The 16391-nt window shown below is 56.4% G+C and overlaps 1 protein-coding gene across 2 annotated transcripts in view; it reads right to left on the bottom strand.

The window, feature by feature from the left end:
• The window catches only part of CACNA1E (calcium voltage-gated channel subunit alpha1 E), a 385669-nt gene extending 375603 nt beyond the window's left edge, over positions 1 to 10066 (bottom strand). For both annotated transcript variants that reach the window (XM_089311234.1, XM_089311233.1), the window contains exon 1: positions 9881 to 10066. The gene's annotated coding sequence lies outside the window, so the exon portion shown is untranslated. The remainder of the gene's footprint in view (positions 1 to 9880) is intronic.
• Positions 10067 to 16391: the final 6325 nt, after the last annotated feature.

The raw sequence follows: 16391 nt of genomic DNA, 5'->3' as shown, positions 1-16391 counted from the left end.
CTGGAAGAATTGCTCAGAGCCTGCAGGAAGAAAACCATGAGAAACCTGAAAAACGAGGACGGACTTGAATCAACGGAACAGATACTACATCTTCAGATAGGACGACAGCATTCTAAAGATGTTCATTTTTGTAAATATTTTGTCGTGCAGTACACCTCAATAAATCAGATACTTTTTCAACCTTGAGTTAGGTGAGCGGATTGTAAAGTTCATTTGCAAAAATAAACAAGAAAGAATCACTAGGAAGAGGGACAGTGCTGGGCGGGGCAGTGTGAGCACATCTCAGGACTGACGGCAGTGTCATCAAGGAGGCAGCCCCGGGCGTGTGTGAGGACAGCACCGCACCTCAGTGAGGACACACGTGCTGTCCAGCAAGCTGGGTGACAGTATCACCACGTGGGAAAGAAGACCAGAACTTCCCTTGAACTGCGCTTGAACCCAAAATAGCAGAGTCACACAGGATTCCCCTGTGACTGCAAGCAGGGAAAACCTTTCTGTGACTTAAAATCCAGGAGTGATTTGTAAAAATAGATCAATTTTATTACATAATACACTGTTTTAAACTTCTGCATGGTGAAAAAAAAATACCATAGCAAATAAAAATGACCAAGTAGAAAAAAACATTTGCAATTTATTCCCAAACCAAGAGCTAACATCTCTTTATCAAGATTTATTTATTTACTTATTTGAAGGTCAGAATTATATATAGAGAGGTAGAGACAGAAAGATCTTCCATTGGCTGGTTCACTCCCCAAATAGCCACAACAACCAGGACTGGGCCAGGCTGAAGCCAGGAACTTCTTCTGTGTCTCCCACGTCAGTGTAGGCCCAAGCACTTGGGCCATTCTCCGCTGCCTTCCCAGGAGCATTAGCAGAATCAGAAGTGGAGCAGCCAGGAATCAAACCGATGCCCATACAGGCTAATGCCAGCGCTGAAGACAGCAGCTTGATCCACTGCACCACAGCACCAGTCTCAAGGATTAACATCTTTAATAAAAAGAGCTCTAAAAAGAAACAGGGCAACCACACTGCACAAAAGCTAAACACATGACAAAAACAGGGATCTGGCCAGCATTATGTCACAGCAAACTAAGCCTCGTCTGCAACACTGGACACCCATAAGAGTGCAGGTTCAAGTCCCACCTGCTCCAGTTCCAATGCAGCTTCCTCCTGATGTGCCTGGGAAAGCAGTGGGCCAACATGCAGACCCAGATGGAGCTTCTGGCTCCTGGCTTTGGCCTGGCCCAGCTCCAGCTGGTGCAGCCATTTGGAGAGTGAACTACAGATGGAAGTTCTCTGTCTCTGTCTTTCCCTCTCAGTAATTCTGCCTTTCAAATAAATAAATGTATCTTTAAAAATATATGAACCAAGAATTCACTGGAAAAAATGCAAATGGCTCCCAGCCACATAGAAAGATGTTCACCCTCACTCTCAACAAGAGAAAAACTAATTAAAGCCACACTGAGATTCCCTCTCAACAGTTTGATTGGTGCAAATCCAACGGATGGCAGTGGGAAGACAAACCCCTGGGCACTCAGAACGAGACAATTTCCAGCAAAAGTCCCAGACAGCAAGACTCCTGGGGTCATGTCCCAGAACCAGCATGAGAGGCCCCTACTGCCCAGGGTGGGATGACCTGAGCACAACGAAGCACAGCAGGTGCCACTGGGTGAGGCACATGCAGTGAACTGGGGGTGGGCCTCCAGCCTGGCACTCAGCACATCACCCGGGACGCCCACACCCCATAGTGGAGTGCCTGGGTGCAAGCTGCAGCCCCACATCCATGCCAGCTTCCTGCAAACGCACACCCTATGAGGCAGCAGGTGATGGCTCAAGTACCTGGGTTCCTGCCACCACACGGCAGACTCGGATTGAACTTCTGGCTCCTGACTTCAGCCTGGCCCAGCCCAAACTGTTCCAAGTATTTGGGGAGTGAAGTAGCAGAGAGAGCTGTCTCTCAAACAAATAAAATAAACAAATAAATAAATTTTAAAAGACTGCAGATGTTTTCAAGAATCTGTGGATTCATCATGATATGTGATGGAGCAAAGCAATAAGCCTCAGATGCATGTTGACCTCTGACCTACATAACAAGCAGGCCCCCATTTCCCCGCCCTGCTAACCCGGCCCCACCCTGCCTTGATCAGCCCCGCCCTGCCTGGACTGCTGGACACACCACTATCTGGAGAGTCCAGCCTCAGCCAGAGCTCACCCCACTGCCCCGGGCTCTCTCCCCCAGCTCGGCGGCTCAGCGCAGCCCAGCCTCAGCCCAGACCCCTCACAGCTCACACTGATCTCGCAGGGCCTTCAGATCCAGCCCAGGCTCTGCCTCTATCTCGACAGCTCAGCTTTAGCTCAGACCCCCCCGACCCCCAACCCCTCCCACCACTTTGCACTGCTTAAACCAGCCGTCTGTAAGGGAGGGACTCGCTCTCTGCCATGAGTTCACCTGGGAGTGAACCCCTCCCGGGCTGTTCTTCTGAATACACCTGGTCTGGCCGCGGCTTCATGCCCTGTCTCCTCTCTCCTAATAATACGTTCAAAACTCCTCACTGGGGGCCAGCGTGTGGCCTAGCAGGTAAAACCATGGCCTGCAGTGCCAGCATCCCATATGGGCGCCAGTTCAAGTCCTGGCTGCTCCACTTCCCATCAAGCTCTCAGCTATGGCCTAGTAAAGTAGTAGAAGATGGCCCAAGTCCTTGGGCCCCTGCACTGCCCGGGAGACCTGGAAGAAGCTCCTGGCTCCTGGCTTTGGATCGGCGCAGCTCTGGCTATTGCGGTCAAATGGGGAGTGAACCATTGGATGGATGACCTCTCTCTCTCTCTCTGCCTCTCCTTCTGTGTAACTCTGACTCTCAAATAAATAAATAAATCTTAAAAAAAAAAAAAAAAACCTCACTGATCACCCTTAGGAATCAACTCATTCTTTTGAAACCTGGTGAGTCAGGGAAGGATTCAGGCATCCATTTTATATTTCTCGTGAAGCTAAGGAAGGCAGGAACGACAGAGCCAGGGCCCCTCCCCCAGCCGCCATCTTCTGATGCATCACACACGCAGATCATTACCAGGGCTCACCCATGAGGACAAAACAGCCCTTCTAGGGGGGTGCTGTGGTCTCCCCCAACGGACCCTGAATCAGCTCAGACCCCAGGTCTCACCCCAGTCTGCAGAGACAGGATGTGCCGAGCACTGTGGCAGGGTACAAACAACAACACAACAGCTACCACCACCACAGGCAAGCCCAGGGTTTCCCCAAACCCAAAACTCCGACAGATATGGAGCCAGCGTTGTGGCGTAGCAGGCTAAGCCTCCGCCTGCAGTGCTGGCATCCCGTATGGGTGCCAGTTCATGTCACAGCTGCTCCTCTCCCAAACCAGCTCTCAGCTATGGCCTGGGAAAGCAGGGGAAGATGGCCCAACTGCTTGGGTCCCAGCACCCATGTGACGGACCTGGAAGAAGCTCCTAGCTCCTGGCTTCAGATCATCCCAGCTCTGGCTATTACAGTCATTAGGGAATGAACCAGTAGTTGGAAAATCTTTTTCTCTGTCTCTCCCTCTCTCTGTTGGTAACTCCAACTTTCAACTAAATAAATAAAATTAAAAAAAAAAAAAAAAACAAGGACAAAAGACCACCAGGGTGGGGACTGCACTAAGGAGATTTAAGAGACTGAGGGGCTGGCCTTGGGGTCCTGGTTAAGGTTGGCAGAAGGCAGAAACACTGGATGGTGTCTGACATGCTAAGGACTGCTGTGACATCCGTGTGCAGTGATGACATGGATGGTGCCTGACACGTTAAGGACTGCTGACATCCGTGTTCTGCACATCCGTGGCTGTTTCTTATAGACATACACAGAGAAGGCTGTATGGATCAAACCATCAGCTCTCTGGGATCTGCTTTTTAAAGAGGCCTGGGGAAGCAAAGGAAAGCATGAGGGGCAGGTCAGGAGCTGGCCACCGCAGCAGCAGCCAGAGCTGGGAGCACACATGGCTTCACTGGGCTTGCTTCTCCATATGTTTCAAATCCTCCAAATTTTATCAGGTGACACAACAATGCCATTCCTTGTGGGTCATGGGTCAGTGTAGGCGCAAGCGGACCTAGACAACAAGAACATGACCTCTCAGTGTCTCCCAGGACCCCCGCCCCCCGAGGTGGGAACCCATGGACAGCAGGTCCTGTGGATAAAATGGTGCCTGCTTGGCATGTGACCTGGCCCTGTGGCTCTGAACCATCTCTGACCACAGCACAAGGTAAACACTCTGCAGTAAGTTAGAGACACATTCAGTTTTTCCCAGCAGATGCAGAGAATCACACACACCACGACAGGAGGAGGGTGACTCCTACTGCCATCTGAACCCAAAAGAAAGCAAGCCCGTGGACAAAACCAGAGACCACGGCTACTCACTCAAAGAGCGCCTGGGGAGCGGGGACCTCAACAAGGGCAGAAGAGATCACAGGCTGCAGCCACCCATGCTGAAGGCCAAGGCTTTCCCCACAATCTGTGTGCCTCACACTGTCCTGCCAGGGGTAAAACCCAGCCCCCAGCAGTGTGGATCCAAGGTTGTTCTCTGAACCTCACAGAGTCACAGGAAATCAGACAGGAAAACCTCACTCCTCCTGAGAGAGACTTGCAGCTCAGGGAAAGCCAATTGGAAGCAGAGGAAATGTGGGAAAGAGGGGTGTGTGACACAAAAGCAGACGACCCTCAGGCAGGGGGCACAGAGGTCATGTGATGGGAAGGACACACAACCAGAGCACACACAGACAGGAACACAGAGTTTATGTGACAGGGACACACAACCAGAGCACACACAGACAGGGGCACAGAGGTCATGTGACAGGGACACAAAACCAGACAGGGGCACAGAGGTCATGTGACAGGGACACAAAACCACAGGACACACAGAAGGGGGCACAGGGGTCATGTGACAGGGACACACAACCAGAGCACACACAGATAGGGGCACAGAGGTCATGTGATGGGGGGACACACAACCAGAGCACACACAGACGGGGCACAGAGGTCATGTGACACAGGGGACACACAACCAGAGCACACACAGACAGGGGCACAGAGGTCATGTGATGGGGGGACACACAACCAGAGCACACACAGACGGGGCACAGAGGTCATGTGACACGGGGGACACACAACCAGAGCACACACAGACGGGGCACAGAGGTCATGTGACACAGAGGACACACAACCAGAGCACACACAGACGGGGTCACAGAGGTCATGTAAAAGGGGGACACACAGACGGGGGCATAGAGGTCATGTGATGGGGACACAAAACCTTACAAAAGGAGGTGTCACTGGAAGGCAGACAAGCCTGGGCTCAGACCCTACTGCTGCTGGATGCCCGGATCAGAGGAAAGCAGCCCTACAGCCCAGTCATTCTCCATTAGCAACCCCACAGGAACCCGGGAGTGACAGCAGCCGCAGGGCCCCACAGATTAGACTAGAGTTGGCCATACAGCACCTCGGGTCCTGGTCCCACCCAGTGACCGTCCCAACAGGCCTGGCCACCATGAGAAGCTGTCAAGCCCTAGAAGGATGTGTAGGTCCTGGGGGAGCTGCACCATTCACGGTTCAGGAGAGTGCAAGGGGCTTCAGGGAGCAGAGCGGGCAAGCTACCGCTTCAGAAGATTCCACTGCAGATCCTGGAACCTTACAGGTTATGCAGTCTGGGAACTTAGGTGCGCGGGGTGCATGGTGCATGTGGTGTGTATGGTGTATGTGTACAGTACTGTGGTGGGAATGATGTGTGGGACAGGTGTGGTGTGATGATGCATATGGTGGATGATATATGTGGTGTGTGTGATGTGTGTGGTAGATGGCACACATGGTGTGTATGGTTTATGTGTACAGTACTGTGGTGGGAATGATGCGTGGGACAGGTGTGGTGTGATGCATGTGGTGTGTATGATGTATGTGGTGTTCAGCGCACGTGGTGTGTATGGTTTATGTGTATGGTACTGTGGTGGGAATGATGCGTGGGACAGGTGTGGTGTGATGCATGTGGTGTGTATGATGCATGTGGTGTTCAGCGCACGTGGTGTGTATGGTGTATGTGTACAGTACTGTGGTGGGAATGATGCGTGGGACAGGTGTGGTGTGATGCATGTGGTGTGTGTGATGCATGTGGTGTACAGCGCACGTGGTGTGTAAGGTGTATGTGTATGGTACTGTGGTGGGAATGATGCGTGGGACAGGTGTGGTGTGATGCATGTGGTGTGTGTGATGCATGTGGTGTACAGCGCACATGGTGTGTATGGTGTATGTGTACGGTACTGTGGTGGGAATGATGCGTGGGACAGGTGTGGTGTGATGCATGTGGTGTGTGTGATGCATGTGGTGTTCAGCGCACGTGGTGTGTAAGGTGTATGTGTATGGTACTGTGGTGGGAATGATGTGTGGGACAGGTGTGGTGTGATGATGCATATGGTGGATGATATATGTGGTGTGTGTGATGTGTGTGGTAGATGGCACACATGGTGTGTATGGTGTATGTGTACAGTACTGTGGTGGGAATGATGTGTGGGACAGGTGTGGTGTGATGATGCATATGGTGGATGATATATGTGGTGTGTGTGATGTGTGTGGTAGATGGCACACATGGTGTGTATGGTTTATGTGCACGGTACTGTGGTGGGAATGATGTGTGGGACAGGTGTGGTGTGATGCATGTGGTGTGTGTGATGCATGTGGTGTACAGCGCACGTGGTGTGTATGGTGTATGTGTACGGTACTGTGGTGGGAATGATGTGTGGGACAGGTGTGGTGTGATGCATGTGGTAGATGATGTATATGGTGTGTTGGTGTATGGGGTGGACGACATATGTGGTGTGTGTGATGCATGTGGTATGTATGTTGTGTGTTATGTGATGCGTGTGGTGTGATGTGTGGGTGTGTGTGGGACATGTAGTAGATGATATACATGGTGTGTGTAGTGTGAGTGTTGTGTGATGCACGTGGTGTGTATGGCACAGGTGTTGATATGTGAGGTATGTGTGGTACATGTGGTGTGTGTGGTGTGCATGGTGTGTGACATATGTGGTATGTGTGTCGATTTAAGGACAGCATGGGGTAGTGGTTAGACTCATCCACACAGCTTCATGCCTGAAGGACATACAGAGTTCTCTATTCTCACACCTGACTGAGAACAACGGTGCTGGCTGTTAACACCAGTCCTACCTACCACACAGTGCCATTAAAGTAAGCAGGAAAAGAACTTCTAAGAATGCAAAACACTATAAACCTCACACATTGTTGCCCACCTCCTGACATACTTTCCCCCACAGCTCTGTGTTGATGATGGGTGAAAACAGGCCTTGACAAGCCCAGAAGCCAAATGGTGGGAAAACACACACCAAACTGAGCACCTGTGAGAGCTCATTTCCACCTACAGAAAACACGCAAAAGGGGGCAGCAGCAGACACTCAGGCCTCTGACACACACGTTTCATCCGCAAGGCCCAGGGCAGTTTCTAGAGAACGGCCAACGCATGGCAGAGCTTTGCCAACACAGTTTCTCATGGCTCAGCCCCTCTCACCACGGGTTTGCAGCATGCACCCTGCAGCAGAAGGACAGGGCAGAGGCCAGTGAGAAGTCAACCCTGGGCACTGCTACCCTCTCATCTCAAAGCACAAAGAAGCACAGGCCACTCCAAGCCTGGGGGTCTCCAAGAGCACCATGAAGACAGGCACATGGCGTGCCAGCAGGGGCCCGGAGTCTCATGAGGTCCCACAGTCTGAGGACACATGGGAGACACTGCAGCCAGGACACTCTGACCAAGAAAAGCAACTGAAGGCTGGCACTGTAGCGCAATAGGTTAATCCTCCACCTATGGCACCGGCATCCCATATGGGCACTGGTTCTAGTCTCAGCTGCTCCTCTTCTGATCCAGCTCTCTGCTATGGCCTAGGAAAGCAGTAGAAGATGGTCCAAGTGCTTGGGCCCCTGCACCCACGTGGGAGACCCAGAGGAAACTCCTGGCTCCTGGCTTTGGATCGGCGCAGCTCCAGCAGTTGTGGCCATTTGGGAATGAACCAGTGGATGGAAGACCTCTCTCTCTGTCTCTCCCTCTCACTGTCTGTAACTCTTCCTCTCAAATAAATAAAAATCCTTTTTAAAAAAGAAAACAAAACAAAACAAAAAAAAAGAACGGCAACCAGAGGCTGCCTGTGGGGCCCAGCACGATGAGTGTCCCACGGGGAGCCGGGATGCTTCCCCAGAGAGGCTGACCAGCTGGGCGGTGAAGTGGGGCTGCCCAGCCTCCCCTCCCCACAGTTGTCTTATTTATAACATGCACGAGAATGACGCTCAGCACTCCCACAGCAACAAGAGCCTCCCGTGCATCCTCCTTAATTAATCCCAAAAGCAATTAAATCCTGCTGTGCGCCACTACCTGCCAAGTTTTGTTATTTTTAAAACCCAGGAACGTGGCCTTGGAGCCTGCTGTCTGTCCACAGTCTTTCAGGGTGGTTTTCGTGGCCGCCCCCGAACCGGCCACAGCTGCCTTCCACTGCCCCCCTTGCGTTGGACACCCAGGAACGTAACTGGCATGCGTGGCCTCCCTGTGCTGCTGCAGAAAGTGCCAGTCACAGGGGGGCACATGTGCTGGCTTTGGTGGACGCCAGCCACAGCAGCCACTGTAACCAACAGACCGAGGGGACCAGCGCTGGGCAAGGGACACTGCAGTGTGGGCGGCACCTGCCCAGCCTCAAGAGCTCCCAGATGATGCAGGGTGGTCAGGACGGTGCAAGAGTGTTCCAGAATGACAGTCCTGGCCATGGGCACTCCCTACACTATCCAGACACTCACCGTCTGCCTTGGCGTGCCTGGGTCCCCCACCCTCCAAGCCAACTTCCTGCTAACCCATCCTGGGTCCCAACCACCAACATGGAAGACCTGGATGGAAGCCCGGCCCTGGTTGTTGTGAGCATCTGGGGAGCGAGCCTGTGTGTCCTCTGTGCCTTCTGCACGCCGGCCTTCCAGGTCAGCTCTCACTGCCACCCACGTGCTGTGGGCAGCACTGTTCCAAACCCACGCCCAGCGCCACGCATTTGGAGAGGGCCGGAGTTAGCTGAGCTCCCCGGCCGGCCCTCCCCAGCAGATGAAGAGCGCTCTTGGGAGGAGACACACGAGGGCGCGCCCCCGCCCCCCACTCCTCTCTTCCTCTCGATCTCTGGCTGGCTCTCATCTCTTGCTGTCTGTTCTCAGTCTCTCTCCCCATTTCAGCCAACATGATAGACGCGTTCCTGCAGTTCACGTCCTGGTCTGAGCCATTCCGTCAGCGCATCGCGAGCAGACAGCCGCCAGCACCGCTTGTGTGTGCGGACGCCCTGCGCCCGGCCCGGCACCCGGGGCTGCCGTGGGAACCGCCCACGGAGCCATTTCAGACCGGACCGCAAGGAACGCGGGGTCGGATCCTGGGAGGACGGAAACGGGGGGCCGCTCTGTGACCCCCCTACCGCCCCGGAGGTAGCTCCCGGAGAGGTGCCCAAGCGGCCCCGCTGGTCTCGCGTGGTGGTGGTGGTGGGGGACACAGCGGACTGCGTTGAAAATGAGGGATCCACGCAAGAAGAAGACAAGCCCAGGGCTCCCCCAAATCCCTTCCGGAGGCCTGGTCTGTCCGCGCACAGTGGGCGGCCAAATGCGCCGGCAGAGAACGCGCCCAGAGCCTTCCAGAAACTTCCAGAGGCTCCCAGGGCCCCACAAGTCTGAGAATCGCCTGTGCTCCCGGAGGCCACAGTGGACCTCCGCCCCGAACTGCGGCCCCGCGGCGTGAAGCACGCGCGGTTCCCGGGCCGCCCGCCCCCGGCCTCGCCCCCAGGAGCGGAGAAGCGGGCGTCAGCCCCAAGAGCTCAGGGCGCTCACCTGCCGCCGTGGGGATCACCTCCCCGCGAGGTCGCCGCGAGAACGGCGACACCAGGGCCCCAGGGGAGCCCCGGACACGACGACTCCGCGGTGTGGAACCGCGTCCCGAAATCACCTCAGAGCGGCGCCACGGCGCGCGCCCGCCCCACGCATGCGCACGCCCAGGTCAAGGGTGAAGCGGCCCAGGTCAAGGGTGAGGCGGTGGGCGGCGGTGGGCGGCGGTGGGCGGCGGTGGGCGGCGGTGGGCGGCGGTGGGCGGCGGTGGGCGGCGGTGGGCGGCGGTGGGCGGCGGTGGGCGGCTGAGGGAGCAGCGGGCCGGCCGGAGCCCATCGCCACGCGCGTGGATGGAGCGCGTCCCCTGAAACGCGCGGAGCAAGGGCCCCGGGTGGGTTTCCTAACAAAACGAGGAAGGGGCTGGAATTTCTGAGGACAGACCCTGGAGAGGAAACCCGCACTCGGGATGGAAAGTCGTGGCCCCGGGACGTGTGAGGAGACCAGAGCCGCGCCTGGAGCCCACGAGCGTGTGCGTGGAGCCGGGAACCGGGGCACATTTGGAGATGGGAGAGATGCAAACCTTCCACATTTTACAGAATTATACATCCTCAGCTCAAAGACGCCAAGCAGAGTCCAGAGGTCTAAAATACGGAGAACCCGGCAGGATGTCCCCTGATCAAGTTCTTGCTGGCCTGGTTCGAGTCCCCGCACCTCCACTTCCTATCCAGCTCCTGGCTAATGCACCATTAGAAACCAGCGAAGGGTGGCCCAAGTGTTCGGGCCCCTGCGCCCTCGTCGGGAGCCTGGAGGCTCCTGTCTCCTGGCTTCTGATTGGCCCACCTCGGAGTTGCAGCTATCTGTCTCTGTCGCTCCCTCTCTCTTTAACTCTACCTCTCAAATAAGTAATAAATAAAAAAATAATAATAATAAAAAAGACAGCAGTGAGAGAAGGAACATCTTTAGACAGAGCCGGGGGTGGGGGCTACCCAGCCCACAAAGGAAGAGAGGCTGGCCCCCACGGCTGCCTCTGACCAGCACCAGCCCGGGGAGGTACATGCCTGCAGCCCGTGAAATGCCAAAACAAAATAAATGAGTAGTAAAATGTATATATGGGTTTTCAAAGAACTTGCACTATTCACAAAAACTGGAAAATGAGCAATAAAGTTGGAAAAATCACACTGATTTCGAGAGTCACTGCCCAGCTGTGTTAATGAGGCAGTGTGGACATGAGAACAGACCGGCAGTATGAACCAGAGTCTAGTGGGCAGTGAACACAGACCTTTGGGAGGAGCAGACGTCCGCAAACCTCCGAGGGCTAACCCTCGCCCTGACCCTCCAAGGCCCCCTGCCCTCTCTGGCCTTTCTGGAGCGCACAGCGCAGGGTGTTGACTGAGCGGTGGTTTGCTGAGTCACTTCGTCAGTGTTTGTGAAGTCGTGCACTTAGCACGCGTGCACTGTGTTCCAGGCAAACTCCACTCCAGTACCAGTGGGGGTTGTTTAATTTTTTCTTTCTTTCTTTTAGTTGAAAGGCAGAGAGAAAGCGAACACTCCCTTTCACTGGTCCGCTCTGTAAATGCCTGGACTGTGCCAGACCAAAGCCAGGGCCCAGGAACTCAATCCAGTCTCCCTCATGGGTGGCAGCAACCCAAGTACTTGAGCCGTCATCTGCTTCCCAGGGGGCACAGTAGCAGGAAACAGAGCCAGGACTCAACAAGGGATGTCGCCATCCCAAGCAGCGCCTCGACCACGGTGCCAGACAACGGGCCTAAAATAGGCTTGTTTTTCTCAATCTACTGGTGTAAAAAATAACCCCGGCCCCCTCCCCCAGTCACACTCAGGGGCCCCTGAGCTGCCTCCCTGCAGATCCTGCGATTGGCCTGCTGCAGTACCCAGCCAGGGTGTGCTCCTGAGGAGGCCTGCCCCAGTCCCGAGCGAGACCACCTCTCCCAGAGCAGAGCAAGGCTCTCAGCGGCCTGCAGGAGCCCCAGGAGTGACTCCAGCGGGTGGCAGCACTCACTGAGGCCGGGCACAGGTCCTCAGCAGAGTCAGACCTCAGGCACCAGTGGCGGGTTTCAGGGAGACTCTCGTGCATGGTGCTGGCTGTACCTTAGTTCACCCCTCTGCATCAAGGGACAGCATTAGTGCCTGCCGTAAGAAACAGCTGTGACGACTAAATGGATTCATGTAGGAGAAGCACACAGGGCAATGCCTGGCCGGCTTGAAGCCAAGGAACAAGGGAGGCTTCACCCCCTGTGCAGCCATGCGGCCTCAGCTGCAGCCAGGCTGTCCCCCACCCCCACCTCGGTCCATATTGAGCCCTGGCTCAGTGCCTGGCTCCCGTCAGGATTGCTGGATGCGATTTCCTTCCCCACCCACATCCAGACCTGGTCACAGCTCCACATATGGAAACTGAGTCAAGGACAAAAGCAGCAGGTGTCCCCCAACCCCCACTTGCCCGGCCAGGTTCCCGGTCGTCATCACGGCCCCTGTCAGGCTTTCCCCTCCCACAGCGTCCCCTGCAAACACAGAGCTGGCGCCCAGGGAACTCCCCTGGGAGCTGCCTCAGGCCATGCTAATGTCAGGAGACCGCGTCTCTGAGAAAGACTGTGGATGAGTTCTTCCCGTGTCACACACAGGTGAGGAGCTGAGGCCCAGGGTAAGTGGACCACGCCCTGAAGTCAGCCGTGCCGCAGGGCTCCGTGATTACACCAGGAATCCTCTCCCCTCCCTCCCTCCCCTCCCCTCCCCGGGGACACTCGGGGCTGTCGCTGCTGGACCCTCCCTCCAATCCCACCAACCCCAAACCTGCAAGTGGCTGCCCAGCCCACATGTCCCGCCCTCCACCCTGCAAATCCGTAGTTGCTTTTTTTGGCATTTATTTTTTTGCTTGTCATAATTTTTTTTATTCTTACGAGTGGACTGGGGGTGGGGAAGTCAAATAGCTACTATATTTGTACCAGGAATGGATTTAGGTGAAAATAAAGGCAGAAGTTGCCATAGTAACCTGCGTTCTAGGATCCCGGACATATCTTTGTGCCTCTGTGCTGTGCGCTGAATTGCAGCTGACACCTTCCAGAAGGTTCTGTGCAGGGCAGGGCACACTGCCCACTGTGGTCCAGCTCAGGGTCTGCTCAGACACAAGAACTCTCTCCTGGCCCTCCCACCCTCCTCCTCAGCTGGCTGAGTGGGCGACTGTTCCTTGACCACCAGCTGGTGGTGCAAGGGGAGGGAGGCAGGCCCCGCCCCTTGCCCACCAGCCCCACCAGCCAGGTGCAGAGTGGGTGCCAGGGAGCCACACGGCCTCCCCTGTGAGTGCCCCCAACCTGCCTGGGCTCATTCACACATATGGGAGCCCCAAGCCAAAAGAACAAATCCAGGTGACCCCATGCGGGTGCATCAGCCAGGCCCAGGAGGCAGGGAGCCCAGGTGACTACACAGCTGGACCTGCAGCTGCTTAGTGTGGGAAGGGGCTGGGCCCGGGTGTCAGTACCTGGGCTGTGACGGTCATTTAACAGCATTGGGGGCATGAAAGCCCCACTTTGCACACTTTGAATGTGTGCAGACTTCGTCGGTCAAATATTTGATTTTTAATGTAATACAAAACATCAAAAGAAAATTACTACTGAAAAAAAGAAATAAGTTGCAAATGATAGAAATCCAGGTACCAGACGCCAGGCAGGGAGGGGGTGCTAGGAGCACGAGGCTTGGCAGTGACCTCAACCAACAGCCATGGCCCACACCTGCCACCTGAGCCCCTGTCCACTCAGGACTTGAGCCTGGGGGGGAGGCGGGTGGGTCAGTGACCGTGGATGCCCACGATGGGTGCTGTGTGCCCCAAGACCACCAGATCCACAGCGGGATGCCGGCAGTGTGGACGGGAGCAAGCCTCCCACTGCCTGCTTCTACACAGTGGCTGGAGACCATGTTGGTCTCACAGGGCTGTTTCTCAGGGGTCCTTCCTGCTCCATCACCTGCCTCTCACTGTTCCCTGGTGCTAGGGTCCTAGAAGCTGCCTGACCCCGTCCTCAGCCCCGCAAACGGCCAAGGTGCCCCCAGCAACCATACCTCCCTCACACCCCTGCACCCAGTGAGCTGTGGCCCAAAGCCCTGCTTCAATCAACAACAGACGGCACAGGGCAGTCCCACTGGGTCATGCCAGCAGGTAGCATCTCAGCCACCCAGGAAACCATAGCCAGCGAGGGACCCACAGTCACGGGGGGCCCACAGCCAGCAAGGGACCCACAGCCACAGGGGGCCCACAGCCAGCAAGGGACCCACAGCCACGGGGGGCCCACAGCCAGTGAGGGCCAAGTGAGCACAACACAGGAGGTCGCCTGACTGCGCCCCGCAGAGCCTCCCTCCCTGTGCCCTCTGCCTCTCGCCAGCCCCCAGGCCTGTGACTCCAGTGCCTTCTCTACATCCCCAGAGCTGCCAGCTCCTGGCCTTCACGTCTCTCCTCCCCAAGGTCCAGCCACACACTCCAGAGAGGCCTTGGGCATGCAGAAGTGACCATGCTGCCCTCACCCCTCCCGCCCCAGCTCTCTGGACCTCGAGCTCCCTGCACAGACTGGCACAGCTGTCCACACGCCATGGGTGAGTGAAACACAGGTGAGAACCCCTGTCCTGACCTGGACGGAACCCCTGGCTCTATCTTCTGTGCCTCTGCACCAGGCAAGGGCAAGTGCACTGAACCAAGGCCAGCTGGCCTTGCTGCAGCTCCCACCACGCCCAGCCTGTGGCAGGACCACTTGTTCCCACTAAAACCACTGTGGGTGTGGCTGTGCAGCCATTCTGAGCATGTGCAAGCACCTACCATGTCCTCAGGAATCAGGTGGCCGAGCGGCCAGCAGACGCAGCGTGGGGCAGGATGGCAGGGTTGCCTTGCACAGTACTGTGGCCTCAGTGTCCTTGTGAGGCACTCCAGGGTGCCCGGTCAGCAGGGTGCTGCCCCAACTCAGGGATGTCAGCCACCTCCAGGGTATCCCGGGCTTCTGTGGACTGGCTCTGGCACCACAGGAAGCTCGGGCTCATTTGGGACACCTGGGCCACGTGGGGCTCCCAAGGCCCCCCAAAGCTCTCACTTCCCCCCTGCCCCTGGAACTGTTAGAAATTATAAGTTCCTTCATAAATCACCCAGTTACATCAACAGAAGCTGACTGCTCCCTGGCCACACCCGCCATTGTCTAAGCCACTCCTGGGGCGGCAGCAGCCCCTCGTGCTGGCACAAGTGTGATGATGGTGACACCTTCCCTCCCGGGGACCTCAGCCCAGCGTTTCAGGAGCTGGTACAGGGGCTGCCCCGCTGTCAGGACCCTGCCCGCAGGCCCAGACCCCAGCCGTCACCTGCACTGAGAGGAAAGGCCAGCTCCTGCTCACCAATCTCATCAGGGCCACTTTGCACCCATCAGGACCCTGCTCCACCCCTGTCCCAGGGGCCTGCAGCGTGTACTGTGGGAGCAAGGAGACCCGCCCCCTTCCCCTCTCTCTCCCCCTCCCCCATCTCCCTCTCTCCCCTTCCCTGTCTCTTTCTCCCCTCCCCTTCCCACTCCCCTTCCCCTCTCTCCTCCTCCCCATCCCCCTCTCCTCTCCCTGACTTTCTCCCCTTCCCTCTCCCTTCCCCCATCCCTCTCTCTCCCCTTCCCACTCCCATTCCCTCTCTCTCCCCTTCCCTCTCCCTTCCCCCATCCCTCTCTCTCCCCTTCCCTCTCCCTTCCCCCATCCCTCTCTCTCCCCTTCCCTCTCCCTTCCCCCATCCCTCTCTCTCCCCTTCCCTCTCCCTTCCCCCATCCCTCTCTCTCCACTTCCCTCTCCCTTCCCCCATCCCTCTCTCTCCCCTTCCCTCTCCCTTCCCCCATCCCTCTCTCTCCTTCCCACTCCCATCCCTCTCTCTCCCCTTCCCTCTCCCTTTCCCCATCCCCCTCTCTCCCCTTCCCTCTCCCCTTGCCCCCCATCCCCCTCTGTCCTCTTCCCTCTCTCCCCTTCCCCAATTCTCATCTGTCCCCTCCCCTCTGTCCCCTTCCCTCTCTACCTTCCCCCCTTCCCTTCTCCTCCCCCTCTCCCTCTCTCCCCTTCCCCCCTTTCCCTCTCTCCCCTCCCTCTGCCCTTCCCCCCTCCTTCTCCTCCCCCTCTCTCTCTCCCCTCTCTGTCTCCTCCCTCTCTCCCCTTCCCTCTCTCCCCTCCCTCTCTCCCCTTTCCTCTCTCCCCTCCCCCCTCCCCTTCCCTCTCTCCCCTCCCTCTCTCCCCTTTCCTCTCTCCCCTCCCTCTCTCCCTTTTCCTCTCTCCCCTCCCTCTCTGTCCCCTCCCTCTCTCCTTCCCTCTTTGTCCCCTTCCTCTCTCCCCTTCCCTCTGTCCTCTTTGTCCCCTTCCCTCTGTTCCTAGATGCTGTCCATAGCTCCAGTTTCCACTCAGCCAGCCCCAGCCATTGCAGGTTTTTGGAGAGTGAACCATTGGAAGGGAGCTGTCTGCTTCTCTCTGTGTCTCTGTCTCATTACTTCTCAAATGAATAACTTTTTAAAAT

This window comes from Oryctolagus cuniculus, chromosome 13 (genome assembly GCF_051225735.1).
Source record: "Oryctolagus cuniculus isolate XC-2025 breed Fujian yellow rabbit chromosome 13, ASM5122573v1, whole genome shotgun sequence".
Classification (NCBI taxonomy): Eukaryota; Metazoa; Chordata; class Mammalia; order Lagomorpha; family Leporidae; genus Oryctolagus; species Oryctolagus cuniculus.
Note: the sequence above shows the minus strand (reverse complement) of the source record. Positions and strands in the feature narration are given on the sequence as shown.